Source organism: Malania oleifera, chromosome 13, assembly GCF_029873635.1.
Source record: "Malania oleifera isolate guangnan ecotype guangnan chromosome 13, ASM2987363v1, whole genome shotgun sequence".
NCBI classification, from domain to species: domain Eukaryota; kingdom Viridiplantae; phylum Streptophyta; class Magnoliopsida; order Santalales; family Ximeniaceae; genus Malania; species Malania oleifera.
The window spans coordinates 26287308-26304283 of record NC_080429.1 but is presented as its reverse complement, the minus strand read 5'-3'; positions in this window follow the sequence as shown (position 1 = coordinate 26304283).

Genomic DNA, 16976 nt, shown 5'->3' with positions numbered 1-16976 from the left:
ATTACAAACCGAATACTCTAATTACTATTACAGACCAATATACATATATTACAATGTTGAAATAAATATTGGTCTTCAAGCTTTTCTTGCTTTGTGCACATCTTGATCTTATCACTCTCAGTGCCTGCACAAAACCTCAAACACGCATTAGATATAATGAGTATTTTTCATAATCAAAACCGGGCGTGACCAATAAGGTCAACAAAGCATTATTTTAATAATTTGTAGATTCAAGACCAATCATGTTCATTGCTCAATTTTTCATTCTTATCATGCTCAACATGCTCAAATATGATTTTTCACTATCATGCTATCATGCTCAACATGCTCAAATGTGATTTTTCACTATCATGCTCAACATTCAATATCATGCTCTCAATCATGCCAAAATTTTCAAAATTTTTGCTCTAAATATGGTACTCAATATGCTCAAATGTGATTTTTCACTATCATTCTTAACATGCTTAACATTCAATATCATACTCTCAATCATGCCAAAATTTCCAAAATTTTTGCTCCAAATACTACTCCCCCTTTTGACATCAATCAAAAAGGGTAAACATTTAAATGAACATATGATCACACACTCCTCAATCATGCCAAAAATTCAATATCGTATTTTATGGATACCAATTTATATCTTGGATATTCATGTTGAAGTTTTATCATGCACTTCTCATAAGCATACATGGTCAAAAAAAATGTTTCAAACTTAATAACTTATATTTTCAAAATACCAATTTCAAGATGCCAATTTTTCAAACATCCACATGTAGCATGCTGCATATCACATATCATGAGCCTATTTTTTTCAAGCAGCAAGGAAAGCAATCCAAGCTAAGTGTTGTATTATACAACACATCAAAGTACATGCCCAAAACAAACTTAGATCAATTCTTGTCTTTTAGTTTGCTTCTCTACTATGTAGTAGATCAAGCTCTCGTCTAATGGTTATAAATCTATTTTCTAAGAGTGGTTTAGTAAAGATATCAGCCCATTGGTCATTTGTATTGATGAATTCTAGAATGATGTCTTCTTTTTGAACATGATCTTTTAAAAAGTGGTGTCTTATGTCAATTTGTTTTGTTCTTGAGTGTGAAATAGGATTTTTAGATATGTTAATCGCACTAGTATTATCACACTTAATTGGTACAGTTGTGTACTTATATTGAAATCTTTTAATTGTTGTTTCATGTAAAGAGTTTGTGCACAACAACTACCAGCTGCCACATATTCGGCCTCAGCAATTGACAAAGCCACGAAATTTTGTTTCTTAGAAAACCAAGAAACTAAAGATATTCCTAAGAAGTGACATGTGCCACTTGTGCTTTTTCTATCTATTTTACAACCGGCATAGTCCACATCTGAATAACTGATCATTTCAAATCCGGTGTCTTTAGGGTACCATAGTCTTAAGTCTATTGTGCCTATTAAGTATCTTAGGATTCTTTTAATAGCTAGTTGGTGTGATTCCTTAGGTGCTGATTGCAAACGTGCACACATACACATTGAACATTATATCAGGTCTACTAGCTGTTAGATATAATAAACTTCCAATCATGCCTCTATAGTGCTTTGTGTCTATGGATTTTCCCTTTTCATCTTTGTTTAGGTTGATGGTGGTACTCATAGGTGTGCCTATGGGTTTACTATTTTCCATAGCAAATTTTTGTATCATATCTTTTATGTATTTGGATTGACTTATAAAAGTCTCATTCTTTGCTTGTTTAATTTGTAGTCCAAGGAAATAGTGTAACTCTCACATCATGCTCATTTTAAATTCTTCTTGCATACATTTTGCAAACTCTTTACACAGATGTTCATTTGTAGCACCAAATATTATATCATCTATGTAGATTTGAACTAAAAGTATGTCATCTTCCTTATTCTTAATGAACAAGGTCCTATCAAATTTTCCTCTTGAAAATCCATTTTCAATTAGAAATCCACTAAGTCTTTCATACCAAGCCCTAGGGGCTTGTTTTAGTCCATACAAAACCTTAGTTATTCTAAATACATGATTAGGATTTTCAATATCCTCAAAACCAGGGGGTTGTTTAACATATACCTCTTCATTAATATACCCATTAAAGAATCCACTTTTGACATCCATTTGGTATAACTTAAATTCTTTGTAGGAAGCATAGGCTAACAACATTCTAATAGCTTCCATTCTAGCTACGGGGGCAAAGGTTTCATCATAGTCTATTTCTTCTTCTTGATTATACCCCTTTGCTACAAGTCTAGCTTTGTTTCTAGTGACTATACCATTTTCATCTTTTTTATTTTTAAATACCCATTTAGTTCTTATGATTGAATGATTTTCCGGTTTGAGTACTAATTTCCATACTTGGCTTCTTTCAAATTGGTTTAATTCTTCTTGCATTGTAACTATCCAAGATTCATCCTTAAGGGCTTCTTCAACATCTTTAGGTTCATTTTGGGATAGGAATGCATAATGATTGCAAAGGTTCTTTAGTGAAGATCTAGTAGTCACACCTCTAGATGGTTCACCTATAATTTGTTCTTGAGGGTGATCTTTCTTATACTTCCATTCTCTTGGTAATTCCATATTTTCTATGAGTTCATATTTTGACTTTTCTTCATTTATTTCCTTTTCTTCCTTGATTTCTATCTCATCCTCCTTTTTGAACATATAATCTTTTTCTTCATTTTTGACTTCTCTTGAAAATGTATTAGATTCATCAAAGTCTACGTGAATTGATTCAACTATGGTGAGTGTTCTTTTGGTTGTAGATTCTATAGGCTTTACTATTTGCAGAGTATCCTAGGAAAATGCCTTCATCCGATTTAGCATCAAATTTTCCTAAGTTGTCTTTGTTATTTAGGATGAAACACTTACATCCAAAGACATGAAAGTAATGTAAGAACCTGGAAAATATAAAATGGATTTCTGTAGATTTCATCGACAAAGCCAGATTTCATCGACGAAGGCAGTAGACTTTTTGTCGACGAAATTCAGAGGTTCGTCGATGAAAAGAAACTGAGAGGTCTGGAAAATTTTAAATATCAGACTTCATAGACGAGGCTGCCGACATGTTCGACGAAATCCTTGACTTTTCGTCGACGAAGGCACTTTTCGTCGACGAAAACCGGTCAGGTCAAAGGGGTATAAAAGGGATTCTCTCTTTCTTCTTCATTAAGAAATCTCATATCTCTCTCTCTCTACTCTCTCTCTCTAAACTCTCTCTACTCTCTCTCTCTCTTTCTCTAGATTTCCTCGCCGGTCATTGATAGAATCAGAAATCCGAGGTTACCACGAGGATCATGGAAGGATTCTCTACAACTTCTGCGAATCGGAATCTCGTTTCGGAGATTTTTGAGTTTCGGGCCAAAATCGAGGTAAGGCTCGATTTTCATTTCTAATTCGGTATATGTATAGTAGTATGGATCGTAAGCATGTTTAGTACTGTGGTTTGTAGATTTCGGAGTCTCAGTACATAGTTTTGAGGGCCGTAGAGTTCGTGGTTTGGTTTCGGGTTAAGGTAAGGGGATTCTGTTTATATCAGTCCATTTTTTTGAAATCAGGATCGGTAGGTCTATAGGCTACGATCGTATGTATGTTTTGGCTACTTATTTGGGGAAATCCATCAAGTAAAAACACGGGATTTTCGGGTTACAGTTTTCAGGAAAATTGAGGATTTCGGGTATCATCTCTATTTTTGCTTGGAAAACTGTTGGATGTGTTTAAACTGTATTATTGAGGTGACCATAATCCATATTTGCATAAACTGTATACTTGAAACTGTAAACGATAGGATTTGTCATAAACCAAATAAGTGTGGTATGTTTGTATGGATGTATGTAAATGTTCCAGGTATTTGTGAAAACAGTTATGTGGCATCTTATTACCATACGCTAAAATGTATAGGAACGTGAGTTCCAAAATGATTCCAGGTTTTGTGAAAATCGGCTAGGGGTGGCTAACTACCGTACGCTGAAACGGCTACGGGCGGCTAACTACCGTATGCTGTGCCCTGCAACGGTTAACTATCGTGGACAAGAGTGGTCGGCTCTATATCCGGGGTGCGAAATATCACCAGTATGATTCGGCTGGTCAACGAATGTAGCAACGGACCACAGTGGGCCTGGGTTGAGGCAGCGTAGTTTGCACATGGTAACGTAATCGGGGTTAGACCAGGTGACCTTGTGTAGTTGCATGTGTAGCAATGGATTCACTATTGAGCCTGAGTCGGAAACCTTCGTAGTTTAATGTGTTGGAACATAACTGCTGTGAGAATAGGTGACTTGTGCAGTTGTGAGTAGTGTGATGACACTGACCATATGTATGTATGTATGTATGTATTTGAGTATCGTATGAACTGGAATGGATTTTGTGGAAATACTGGAACTGTATGGAATTGTATGGAAATGTATGGAAATTGTTTTGAAACTGTACGTATTGTTTCAAACTGTATCATATATATGTGTTATGAAGTATGAAAATGACACTAGTATGCCACACACTGATATATCCTGTTTTCTCCCTTACTATGAGGTGTCTCACCCTGAATATATACAAATGTTTTCAGGTCCTTCGGGTAGCCGAAACTAGCATCCTAGCATCTGGAAGCGGGGGTGTGTTTAGCTACTGTTAGTACCTGATAGGTACAAATTTTGTAACCGGGTTGTCCTGATGGATTTTGTAGACACCCGTGGTATGTATGGTATTTGTAGGTATGTTTAACCCTGTATGGTATAGACTCTGGTATGGTACAGTTTGATGTAAAGAAAGAATGTATTCCACTGCGTATATTGATGAGTATGGACATGTATTGTATGTATGTATATAGGGCATCCGTTACCCCACGGGGTCGGACCCTCTTGTATATGGTATCATGTATGTTTTATATTGATACAGAGATGGGTTAGGTTACTTAATTCACCCCTGGGTCCCATTTCAGGGTTCGGGGCATGACAAGTAATTTATGTTAGGCCTTCTTCCTTTCCACAATTCATAGGGTGTCTTGTTTAGGTTTGATCTAATGGAAACCCTGTTAATTATATAGCTAGTTGTATTTATAGCTTCGGCCCAAAAATATTTGGGCAGGTCATTTCTTGGAGGGTTCTATTTTTCTTTTCCACAACTCCATTTTGTTATGGGGTTCTAGGTGTTGAAAAGTTGTGATTTATGCCATATTCATCACAAAATTTTTTAACATCTTGATTCTTAAATTCTCTTCCTTGGTCACTTCTAACATTTGAGACATTATACCCTTTCTCATTTTGAAGCTTCTTACGTAAAGTGATTAATGAGTTGCAAGCTTCTTTTTTGTTAGCTAGAAATAACACCCATGTGTATCTTGAGTAATCATCAACGATTATGAAGGCGTATTTTCTTCCTCCTAAACTTTGAGTTCTAGTAGGACCAAACAAATCTAAGTGTATGAGTTCTAGGGGTCTATTAGTTGATATATGTTTATTCTTTTTGAAACTTTTCTTGATTTGTTTTCTTAATTGACAAGCATCACACACTTTATCTTTGACAAATTTGGTGTTAGGCAAGCCTTTAACTAAATTCTTTTTAGAGAGCTTGGATATAAGATCCATGCTTGCATGGCCTAACCTCCTATGTCAAAGCCAACTATTCTCACTTATGGCTGCTAAGCAAGTTATGTCTTGAGAAATTAAGTTATCAAGGTTTATGCAATATACATTGTTCATTCTAAGTGCAGTAAATAGTGTCTTTTGATCGTTAGAATCTTGAATTGCACATTTATCTTGCTTAAATATTATTTAAAATCCTTTATCGCTAAGTTGACTAATGCTTAGTAAATTATGCTTTATACCATCTACCAACAAGACATCATTTATAGTAAGTGAAGAGTCTTTACCGATTTTACCTATTCCGATGATATTTGTAAAGACCCGAAAAATTAAAATGATTAAAATAATTAGGAAAAAAATAATATAAATAATTTAATTAATTATTTAAAATTATTAATCAATTAATTAGTTAAACATTATTAAATTAATGTATTAAATAAATAAATAAAAAAGAAATAGTATAAAGGAAATAAAAAAAAACTAATTAAAATAAGATATATATACATATACATATATATATATATATATATATATATATATATATACATATATATAAGGTAAACTTCCTTAAGCAACAGCTTCCTGAATAAGTTTTATTCTGCAGAAGAGAAGGCACACCCCCCCCCCTCAGTTTTTTTTTTCCTACGCCGCGGCCATCTTCGTCTCCATCTCTCTCTCCCTCTCCCTCTCGATTTCTCAGTGGATCGAAAAACGGAAGGTGCCGTTGGATTCCTAACTCCACCACCGACATTTCTACTGGAGCATATTTGTCGTGGGAACGACTTATGTACTACTCCTGGGAAAAGGTAACTTTTCCCCATTTTTCTAATTTCTCTGTAAATATGCCGTCAAATCGACGATCGGGTACCACCACGTGGTCCTAGTTGCGATTGTCATCATTTTGACGTAGGTAAACTTTCAATTGGGGTTTTCTTGGCCCCACTCCAAAGCGAAAGTGCGATTTGAGAAATTTGGCAAATTAGTTATATTTGTGGGTATAACTATTTATTTAGAAATTATGGCCCTAAGAAATATTTAAATAGTATTTTATTTAGGAATAATTTAATGGAACTAGGGTTTTTGAATCAGGGTCCAGGTAAGCGCCGTGGGCATCTGTGTGGGATTCCTATTGGTGTAGTTCAAGAATTCAGTAAGGGAAAATTATATATTAAATTAGGTTTTATGAAATTAAGGGTAATAATTCATGTTATATTATGTGTATGTTTTGGTGTGAATTATTAAAATGCCAACCATGTAAAACTATGATTTCCGAGCCTAGGACCACTTATTTAGTTATGTATTTGTGGAAATGAATTGAAGAAAGTGGAAGAAATTTTCTGGATAATTATGTAAGAAATGAAAATTGTATTTTCAGTAATTAAATGCTAAATGTGGGTTGACCTATTTTACAGGAGTATGTATGAATTTTGCTATTAAATTGTGTGGCTAGAGATTCTATGCAAATATATGTTGAATGTATGAGATGCAGGCTAAGTAAGTAAGACATTAAGAATAAAATATGATATGGACAATGTTGCCTATGCATGTTATATGCAACCATGTAAATGTAAGACAGCTGAAAGACAACCATGTTAACAGATTTAGTGCATTTCTATGTGGACTAACTGATGACAACTAAAAGGAGCTGTGTTAGCAGATTCTAGAGCATTTCTATGTGGACTAATTGATGATGGCTAAAGACCAGTTGTAGTACGAAGGAATGAAATGAAAACGTTATGCATTGAAATGATAATGGAATGACAATGCAATGAAATGAAATGTGAAACATGAATGATACAAATGGGAAAGAGTCACTTAAAGTGAAATGCAATGCAATGTTAAGTTATGAATATGAACAGATGTGTATAATTGAATAATGATAAAAAGAATGATGTATTATGATATTAGAAGTGTGTATGTACATAGAACATGTTACGATTGGGCGAGGCGTACCTTTCACCTAAGGGCTTGCTGAGTAAGGCGAGTGCACTAGTAGCTACAGATGTGATAGTAGCCGCATAACGTACTAAGGCAGAGGGAACCTACTTGTATGGGTGGGCAGATTTCCCTATCCTTAGGGCCTTTGCCGGTAAACTATTCTTGAACGATATAAGTACGAGATTAATCTTACACTTGAGGGCTTACTAAGTAAGGTGAGTGCTCTGGTATGTTTTAATTGTGACCTTAGGGTTACCTAAGTATCAAAGCAAAGGGGTGCTACTTGTATGGGTGGGTAATCACCCCTATCCTTAGGTAATCTCGTGGATAAATCTCTGCATGTGATTGTTTAGGTTTAGAAAATGGTTTTAATGTTATGATAATGATTTTCACATGTATTTAAAATAATATCTATATACCTCATGTTAGCCACACGCTGTGTTTAATATATTGTTTCTTCCCTTACTGAGATGTGTCTCACTCGAATATGAATTTATTTTTTTCAGGATTTCCTTGAAATCGAGCTTTGAGAGCTCGAGGTTTTTATATCATTATTGGGAAATAGAAAAAGAAAAGGGTATAATTCTATGTTAATTTTGGGGAATGATTGTGAAAATACTGAAATGTTTTAGAGGATATGTATATATGGAAATGCAGGTGATGGATGGTTTTCATGGATTTAAAGATAGAAAATAGAAAACTCTAGTATATTACAATTTCATGATATTATGTTATATGAAGATTATGTTTATGTTTTCCGCTGCATATATATGATTTATGGATTATCAGGGATTTTATCAGGTATAACGCACCGAACCCGGGATTAAGGGTTCGGGATGTTACATTATGGTATCAGAACAATGTCCAACCGGAAGTATGATTAATTTCACATCCCCTGAATATGAAAATGTTAGAGTAATTAGGTTAGAGATGATTTATACTAGAGTATAGGAAACAACTAGGATAAGGATGCTAGATGGATATGTTAGGTTAGGTTATGTGTTGAGAAGCAGGTATGGTGTAGGGAAGTATAGGATTTTGTCTTATAGCTTGGAGGCAGAAATCCCTTGGCGAACTTTTGTGATTTTCTGATTCAGTCGACGATCTCAGAAAACCACTGCAAATCCATCGATGGTGATGTTTCTTAGCCGTGGGACTGGTCCTTGTATGGAGAACTTGGATGTGTATTGGATTTAAAGTATATAATTATGTTGTTGGGATTATGGTGTGGGATATGGTAAATCGTAAAATTATGGAAATGAAAGATCGGGTAACAAATTTCGAGGACGAAATTTCTTAAGGAGGGGAGAATGTAAAGATCCGAAAAATTAAAATGATTAAAATAATTAGGAAAAAATAATAAATAAAATTAATTAATTAATTAAAATTATTAATCTATTAATTAGTTAAATATTATTAAATTGATGTATTAAATAAATAAATAAAAAGAAATAGTATAAAGGAAAAAAAAAAACTAATTAAAATAATATATATATATATATATATATATATATATATGTATATGTATAAGTTAATGTTTAATATATATATATAAAAGGTAAACTTCCTGAAGCAAAAGCTTTAGGAAGAAGTTTGATTCTGCAGAAGAGAAGGCACGCCGCCTCCCCCCCCCCCCCCTCGAGTTTTTTTTCCTGTGCCGTGGCCATCTTCGTCTTCATCTCTCTCTCCCTCTCAATTTCTCGGCGGATCGGAAAATGGAAGGTACCGTTGGATTCTTTACTCTACCACCGACATTTCTATTGGAGCAGATTTGTTGTGGGAACGACTTAGGTACTACTCCTGAGGAAAGGTAACTTTTCCCCATTTTCCTAATTTCTTTGTAAATATGCAGTCAAATCGACAATTGGGCACCACCACGTGGTCCTAGTCGTGATTGTCGTCATTTTTACATAGTTAAACTTCCAATTGGGGTTTTCTAGGCCCTACTCCAAAACGAGAGTGAGATTTGGAAAATTTGGAAAATTAGTTATGTTTGCGGGTATAACTATTTATTTGAAAATTATGGTCCTAGGAAATATTTAAATAGTATTTTATTTAGGAATACTTTAATGGAACTAGGGTTTTTGAATCAGGGTCCAGGTGAGCACCGCGAGCATCTGTGTGAGATTCCTGTTAGTTTAGTTCAAGAATTCAGGTAAGGGGAAATTAGATATTAAATTAAGTTTTATGAAATTAAAGGTAATAATTTATGTTATATTATATGTATGTTTTGGTGTGAATTGTTAAAATGTCAACCATGTAAAACTATGATTTCTGAGCCTAAAACCACTTATTTAGTTATGTTTTTGTGGAAATGAACTGAAGAAAGTGGAAGAAATTTTCTGGATAATTTTGTAAGAAATGGAAATTGTATTTTCAGTAATTAAATGCTAAATGTGGGTTGGCCTATTTTACAGGAATATGTATGAATTTTACTATTAAATTGTGTGGCATGAGATTATGTGCAAATATATGTTAAATGTATGAGATGTAGGCTAAGTAAGTAAGACATTATGAATAAAATGTGATATGGACAATGTTGCTTATGTATGTTAAATGCAACCATGCAAATGTAAGACAGCTGAAAGACAGTCATGTTAACAAATCTAGCGCATTTCTATGTTGACTAACTGATGATAGCTAAAAGGAGCTGTGTTAGTAGATTCTAGCGCATTTCTATGTAGACTAACTGATGATGGCTAAGACCAGCTGTAGTACGAAGGAATGAAATGAAAACGTTATGTAATGAAATGATAATGGAATGACAATGCAATGAAATGAAATGTGAAACATGAATGATACAAATGGGAAAGAATCACTTAAAGTGAAATGCAATACAATGTTAAGCTATGAATATGAACAGATGTGTATAATTGAATAATGATAAAAAGAGTGATGTATTATGATATTAGAAGTGTGTATATAAGTAGAACATGTTACGATTGGGTGAGGTGTACCTTTCACCTGAGGGCTTGCTGAGTAAGGCGAGTGCACTAGTAGCTACAGATGTGGTAGTAGCCACATAACGTACTAGGACAAAGGGAATCCACTTGTATAGGCGGGTAGATTTTCCTATCCTTAGGGTCTTTGCCGATAAACTATTATTAAACGGTGTGAGTACGAAATTAATCTTACACTTGAGGGCTTACTGAGTAAGGTGAGTGCTCTGGTATGTTTTAATTGTGACCTTAGGGTTACCTAAGTATCAGAGCAGAGGGGTGCTACTTGTATAGGCAGGTAATTACCCCTATCCTTAGGTAATTTCGTGGGTAAATCTCTGCTTGTGATTTTTAGGTTTAGAAAATGGTTTTAATGTTATGATAATGATTTGCAAATGTATTTAAAATGATATCTATATACCTCATGTTAGCCACACGCTGTTTTTAATATATTGTTTCTTCCCTTACTGAGATGTGTCTCATTCGAATATGAATTTATTTTTTTTAGGATTTCCTCGAGATCGATCTTTGAGAGCTCGAGGTTTTTATAGCATTATTAGGAAATAGAAAAAGAAAAGAGTATAATTCTATGTTAATTTTGGGGAATGTAAATATTTATGTCTTTATGTTTTATGGATGTTAAGGGATGAATGATTGTGAAAATACTGAAATGTTTTAGGGTATATGTATATATGGAAATGTAGGTGATGGATGGTTTTTATGGATTTATAGATAGAAAATAGAAAACTCTGGTATATTATGGTTTTATGATATTATGTTATATGGAAATTATGTTTATGTTTTCCGCTGCGTATATATTAATTTATGGATTATCAGGGATTTTATCAAGTATAACGCACTGGACCTGGGATTAAGGATTCGGGGCGTTACAATCTTGCCTTTTGCATTGTCACTGAAGGTAACAAATCCTCTATCCTTTTGTGTAAGAGAGGTGAACTTAGATTTATCTCCTGTCATATGCCTTGAACATCTGCTGTCCAAGTGCCATTTATCCTTAGATGGTGTGGTCCTAAAGAAAACCTACAAGAAAGGATTTAAGTTGTTACTTTTGGAACCCAACCCTTCTTATAATTCTTTAAACCTTGTCTAGTTTTGGAATTTATCTTCTACTGATCTTTTACTCTAATGTACTTTTTCCTAAGTGGATATTTAAACATTATGTGTCCTTTATTTTTACACATGTAGCAAGTGGTGTGCTCATGAATATTTGTTGATGAAGTGCTTGCATAATGTCTAGATTGATTTACAAAATATCTCATAAACAAGTTTTTCTTTCTTTTATTTAGTGCTCCATTATAACCAATTCCCTCTTTGTTGTTTGCCATTCTTTGTTGTCCTACCATCTTTTCAAAGTTATCCTTACCTTTGGTAAAGTTGTAGATGACCTTTTCTTTCTCTTGAATTTGATTTTTAAGATCATTTATTTCTTGCACTTTCTTACTATCTTCATTTACTTGAGACTTAACTAATTCTTGAGATAAGTTATCTACTTTCTTCTCAAGTTCTTCAATCTTTAAGTCTTTTTCTTCTTCAACAAGTTTTGAAGATTCAAGTTCATTTCTAAGTGCTTCGTTTTGTTGTTTCAAGTTAGTGTTACTCTTTGAGACTTTAATAAACTTGTTATGTAGAAAGAGTAATTCAGCTTGAAGTTTTTTGTAAGAGGACATACTTTCACACGAATTACTACAAGATTCATTACACGAATCTTCAGAAAGAGAATAATAAGAGTTTACCTCTTTGTTATGTGCCATGAAGCACATGTTTGCTACTTCTCGATCACTTGGCTCACTTTCCAATTCACTCAAACTAGTGTCATCCCAAGTTGCCTTCATTGCAAGCTTCTTTTTCTTCTTTTCCTTCTTGAGTTGTGGGCATTCCGGTTTGATGTGCCCGACCTTTTTACAATGATAGCAAGTGGGAGGATCATTTTTGTTTTTGTATTCTTTTTTATTACTTTCTCCTTTTTCAGCTTTTGATCCATTAAATTTTCTAGCAAATTTTTTGTTTCTTATTAAGAATTTTCCAAGTCTTTTAGTTATGAGAGCTAAGTCCTCATCTTCTAATTCACTAGATTCATTATCTTCCTCACTTGAATACTCTTTCAAAGCTTTTAGAGTTATAGACTTTTTATTTTATTTTCGGTGCTTCTTTCTTTTAACATCATTTCATAGGTTAGAAGAGATCACATGAGTTCATCTAAGGAAGTTGTTTTAAGATTTCTTCCTACCGTAATGGATGTAGCTTTTGGTTCCCAAATAGGTGGAAGTGCTCTTAGAATTTTACGGATCATCTCATGGGTGGAATAAGTTTTTCCTAAGGCACTTAGTGAGTTTATGATATGAGTGAACCTAGTGTACATACTTTTTATACTTCATCAGAGTTCATCCTAAAAGCTTCATATTCACTAGTTAACATATCGATTCTACTTTCCCTAACATCTACCGTGCCTTCATAGGTTACTTCCAATTTATCCAAAATCTCTTTGGTTATTTTACACACCATTACTCTATTAAATTCATTTGCATCAAATGCACAATATAAGGCGTTTATTGCACTTGAGTTAATTTGCAACATTTTGTAATCTGAGTCATTTAGTTCTTTATCTTCTTTAGGTACTTCTTTTCCATTAACTAACTTAGTGGGGATTAAATTTTCATTTATGACAACATTCCATGCCTTCCATTCCATTGTTTGAAGGTAGATTCTCATTCGTTGCTTCCAAAAGGTGTAATTTAATCCACAAAAAATAGGTGACCTAGTTGAGGATTGACCCTCACAAAAGGGAGCTACTCCTATTTGTGTCATTTTGATCTTTATATAGCTGCTAGTTAGGTTTTGCTATAACTGGTCCCTGATACCAATTGAAACCTAAAGTGTAGTCTCAAGAGGGTGGTGAATTGAGTTATTTAAAATTTCTTTGATTCTTTTTCAGAACTCTTGTCCCTTTTCACAATCTCTTACTTGTATTTTTGTAAATGAGGCAATCCACACAGACTCCGATTTTCTCTAATCAATCCACAATCAACAAATACAATCAATTAATTTACTATTTAAACACAACAACCACACAACAAAAATCAATTGGAATATTTAGAGTCCCTGTATATGAATATACAACTCTTGTTGTTGTCCTTTGAATTTGAATATTACAAGGACATCCAAACACTTTTTCAATATCAGAACTTAATTAAACCTTCAGCTAATAAGTTTTTGGATGTTAACTAATCAACGTACTTCCTTTCAGTTTCTACAAAAGATCGATTAACCAACATACTCCCTTTCGGTTTCCGCAAGTCCAAGAACAAATTAGTTTTTGGGTTTACTTAATTTCTAATATGTGTTTGCTTTATAATTAAAAGTATTAAACATCCACGCAGGGTATATCATTGCTAAAATTAAAAGAGAGTAAGGATAAGAGAGTGACACTACCACTTTTACGAGGTTCGACTTATACCCAGCCTACGTCCTCACCTTAGGTCAACCACTTAAAGAATTTACTATATCTTGTTCCTTCCGGGTGGAACAAAAACCTTACACAAGTTACCCTCTTTTTTAGGAAGAGAAACCTCTCCAAGCACTGACCTGTGCTTGGTCCAACGATCCAACAAACCTTTGAATCGTTCAAAGTACAAGAAGATAGAAGTAGATCTGCATACAAAAAAATACTCTAAAAATTCAGAGCAGGTTGTACAAATTAAGTTCTAAATTGTACTTCAAAACACCAAAGGTAAATAGAACATGGGAAGCTCTAAAGTTTTAAAAGTCACCGATGGTTCTTTAACAAGAATTGAGTGCAACTCAGAAGCAAGCTTTTGATTTTTCAATCCACCAAAAACGTAGAGTTTTTCTCTAGAAAAATGATATGAGCAAAGGAATTTAAAGATAATTTCAGCGCAAGAAGAATTTCAGCGTATTGACTATTTGATCTCTTAGGCTTATCTTGCTTGTATATTATCTCATATTTTTCATTACCCAAAGAGGTATTTATAGACACAACGTCCTCATTTAATTAGGTAACATTTGAAAAATCATTAAATTGTTGAGTTAATTTTGAAATTCAAAATTTTGAAAAACTTCCCGTTGAGATCTGAAATTTGTTCCGAGTGGTAGTCGCCTACCATGACCTGGCAATCACCTGCCATGGTCAAAAATGAAAACCTAGAAGACTGGCAGTCACCTGGCTTGACCACCCAGGTGTCTGTCGGTGCTCAAGTAGTCGTCTGGAACCGTACTACCTCCTAAATTATTTCTTTTTAAATTGTGGCAGTCGCTTGGCTCTCAGTATTTTCCTTGTTTACTTTGAAAACTTTCTTCCTTTGAGACCTTTTAATCAAAGACATATTTTAAGGTCTTTCAAAAATGTGTTTCTTAGTTTATTTTGATTTATAAGAGCTTCACATGTATCTAGATAGTATTTGGTTTTGAAGTACTTACAACAATCCTTCTAATCATGGTTTCCTTAAACACTAAGTTCTTTAGCCTCCTTCAGCATCTCAAGGTTCACTTTTGACTTTAAGAATTTTTTAGCCTTTAACCTCTTCATTTGTCCTTCATTGACCTCGATATTCTAAGGAGCTTCCACTTGATTGACATTGAACTTTAGCATATCAACTGTGAGGGTCATTTTACCTAAATCAAATCACTCAACACCACATGTTAAAGCATCCTTCACTTTGTTATCATCAAAACAAAATTGAAAAGCCCAGTTAGGCCAACAATAGATTTATACTGTGAATGTGATTGAAACTGAAATATGTGATTTGCACTGAGAAATGATATTACAATATATATATATATATATATATATATATATATATTGAAATGTTTTATTCAGATATGAATATATGAGAAACCTTGTATTGTTTTGTATAGATATGATGATATGAGATTATGATATATGTTTTTACTGGAAACTGATGAAATGTGATATACATATATGTTTCACTGAGAAATGATGAAATATGTGATATGCAGAAACGTTTTACAGAAATGATGAAATGAGAAATACAGATATGTTTTATATTGAAACGGTGATATGAGAAATACATATATGTTTTATACTGAAATAATGATATGTGATATATACAAAGATGTTTAATACAAAAATGTTGAATTGACGTATATACAAATATGAGATGAGATATATACACAGATATGTGCTATGCAGATATGATGAAATGAGAGTTATACAGAAATGATGAGAATTATACAGAAATGATGAAAATCATACAGATATGATGAGATGTATAAACATGATGGAATATGAATACAGAAATGTGGAAATGAGAACCCTGGTGGACTATAGATATACAGAGAGTATGGTACCATTTCTAGATATTGTGATAGTGCAACCACATGTCTTGAATAGAGTGTGATCAGACAGTCGATTGGTCCTGAGAAGGGTTGTGTTACCCCCTGGGGTTCGAACTAGGATTGGGTAGGCCAATCATACTACAAACACAAACATAGTTTAGATATAACCTAGTAGGTCAACCATGGTTAGGTCCCGCCTTTGGGTCGTACAACCCGATCATGTGAGGTGAATGCTTGACGATGTGATGTGAATATCCTCAAGATGGTTACTCATTACAAATGTGATAATTATATGACTGATATGATAAACAGTCATGAGCCACAGACGTGTTATGTTATATACTAGTGGATGCTCATGAACTAGAACTTGTTTATGAAAAGTGAAAATGAAAGATAATTGTATATCTCAGATATGATGAACAACCATGAGTTATAGACGCATAGTGTTATATGCTAGTGGATACTTATGGGCTAGAATATGAATATGGGGAATGAAATGAGGAATGAACAGTCGTGAGTTGCAGACTTGTTATGTTATATGCTAGAGGATACGCAAGAGCTAGAATATGAACATGAGAAATGATATGAAAACCTATGAGAATATGAGCTAGAATTTGAATATGAGAAATGAAATGAAATCTTATGAAAGCATATGATATATGATTATGAGAAATGATTTGAAAGCTTATAAAATTATGTTATATATATATGTGTGTGTGTGTGTGAATATGAGTACATATCTATATATTTTTCCCAGTTAATATAATCATTGAAATGAATGTGTTATGAAATAATAAAACTCTTGCTGCCACACATTGTGAATAATTTATTCTGTCTTACAGAGAGGTATCTCACCCAAAATTTAAACATTTCAGGAAACCAAGACAGACAAGTAGAGAGAACTCCGAGGGAGAGGAGACTATAGTACCCTAGTAGTCAAGGTAAGCGTTTTTTAGCCGGGGATGTGTTGTGCATGTCCCTTAGAGTATTTTTTGGATTTTTGGGGAATTTATATGGATTTGTGTATGTAAAGATGAATAGACTCTGGTATTTGTATTTGGGATGGTGTATATATTGACTTTCACTGTTTGGTATACTTTTATGAGATGGATTGATCACCCGGTACCCTATTTCGGGTCGAGTCATGTTGATATATGGTATCAGGGATATGTGGTAAATGATAGAATATTATTGTTT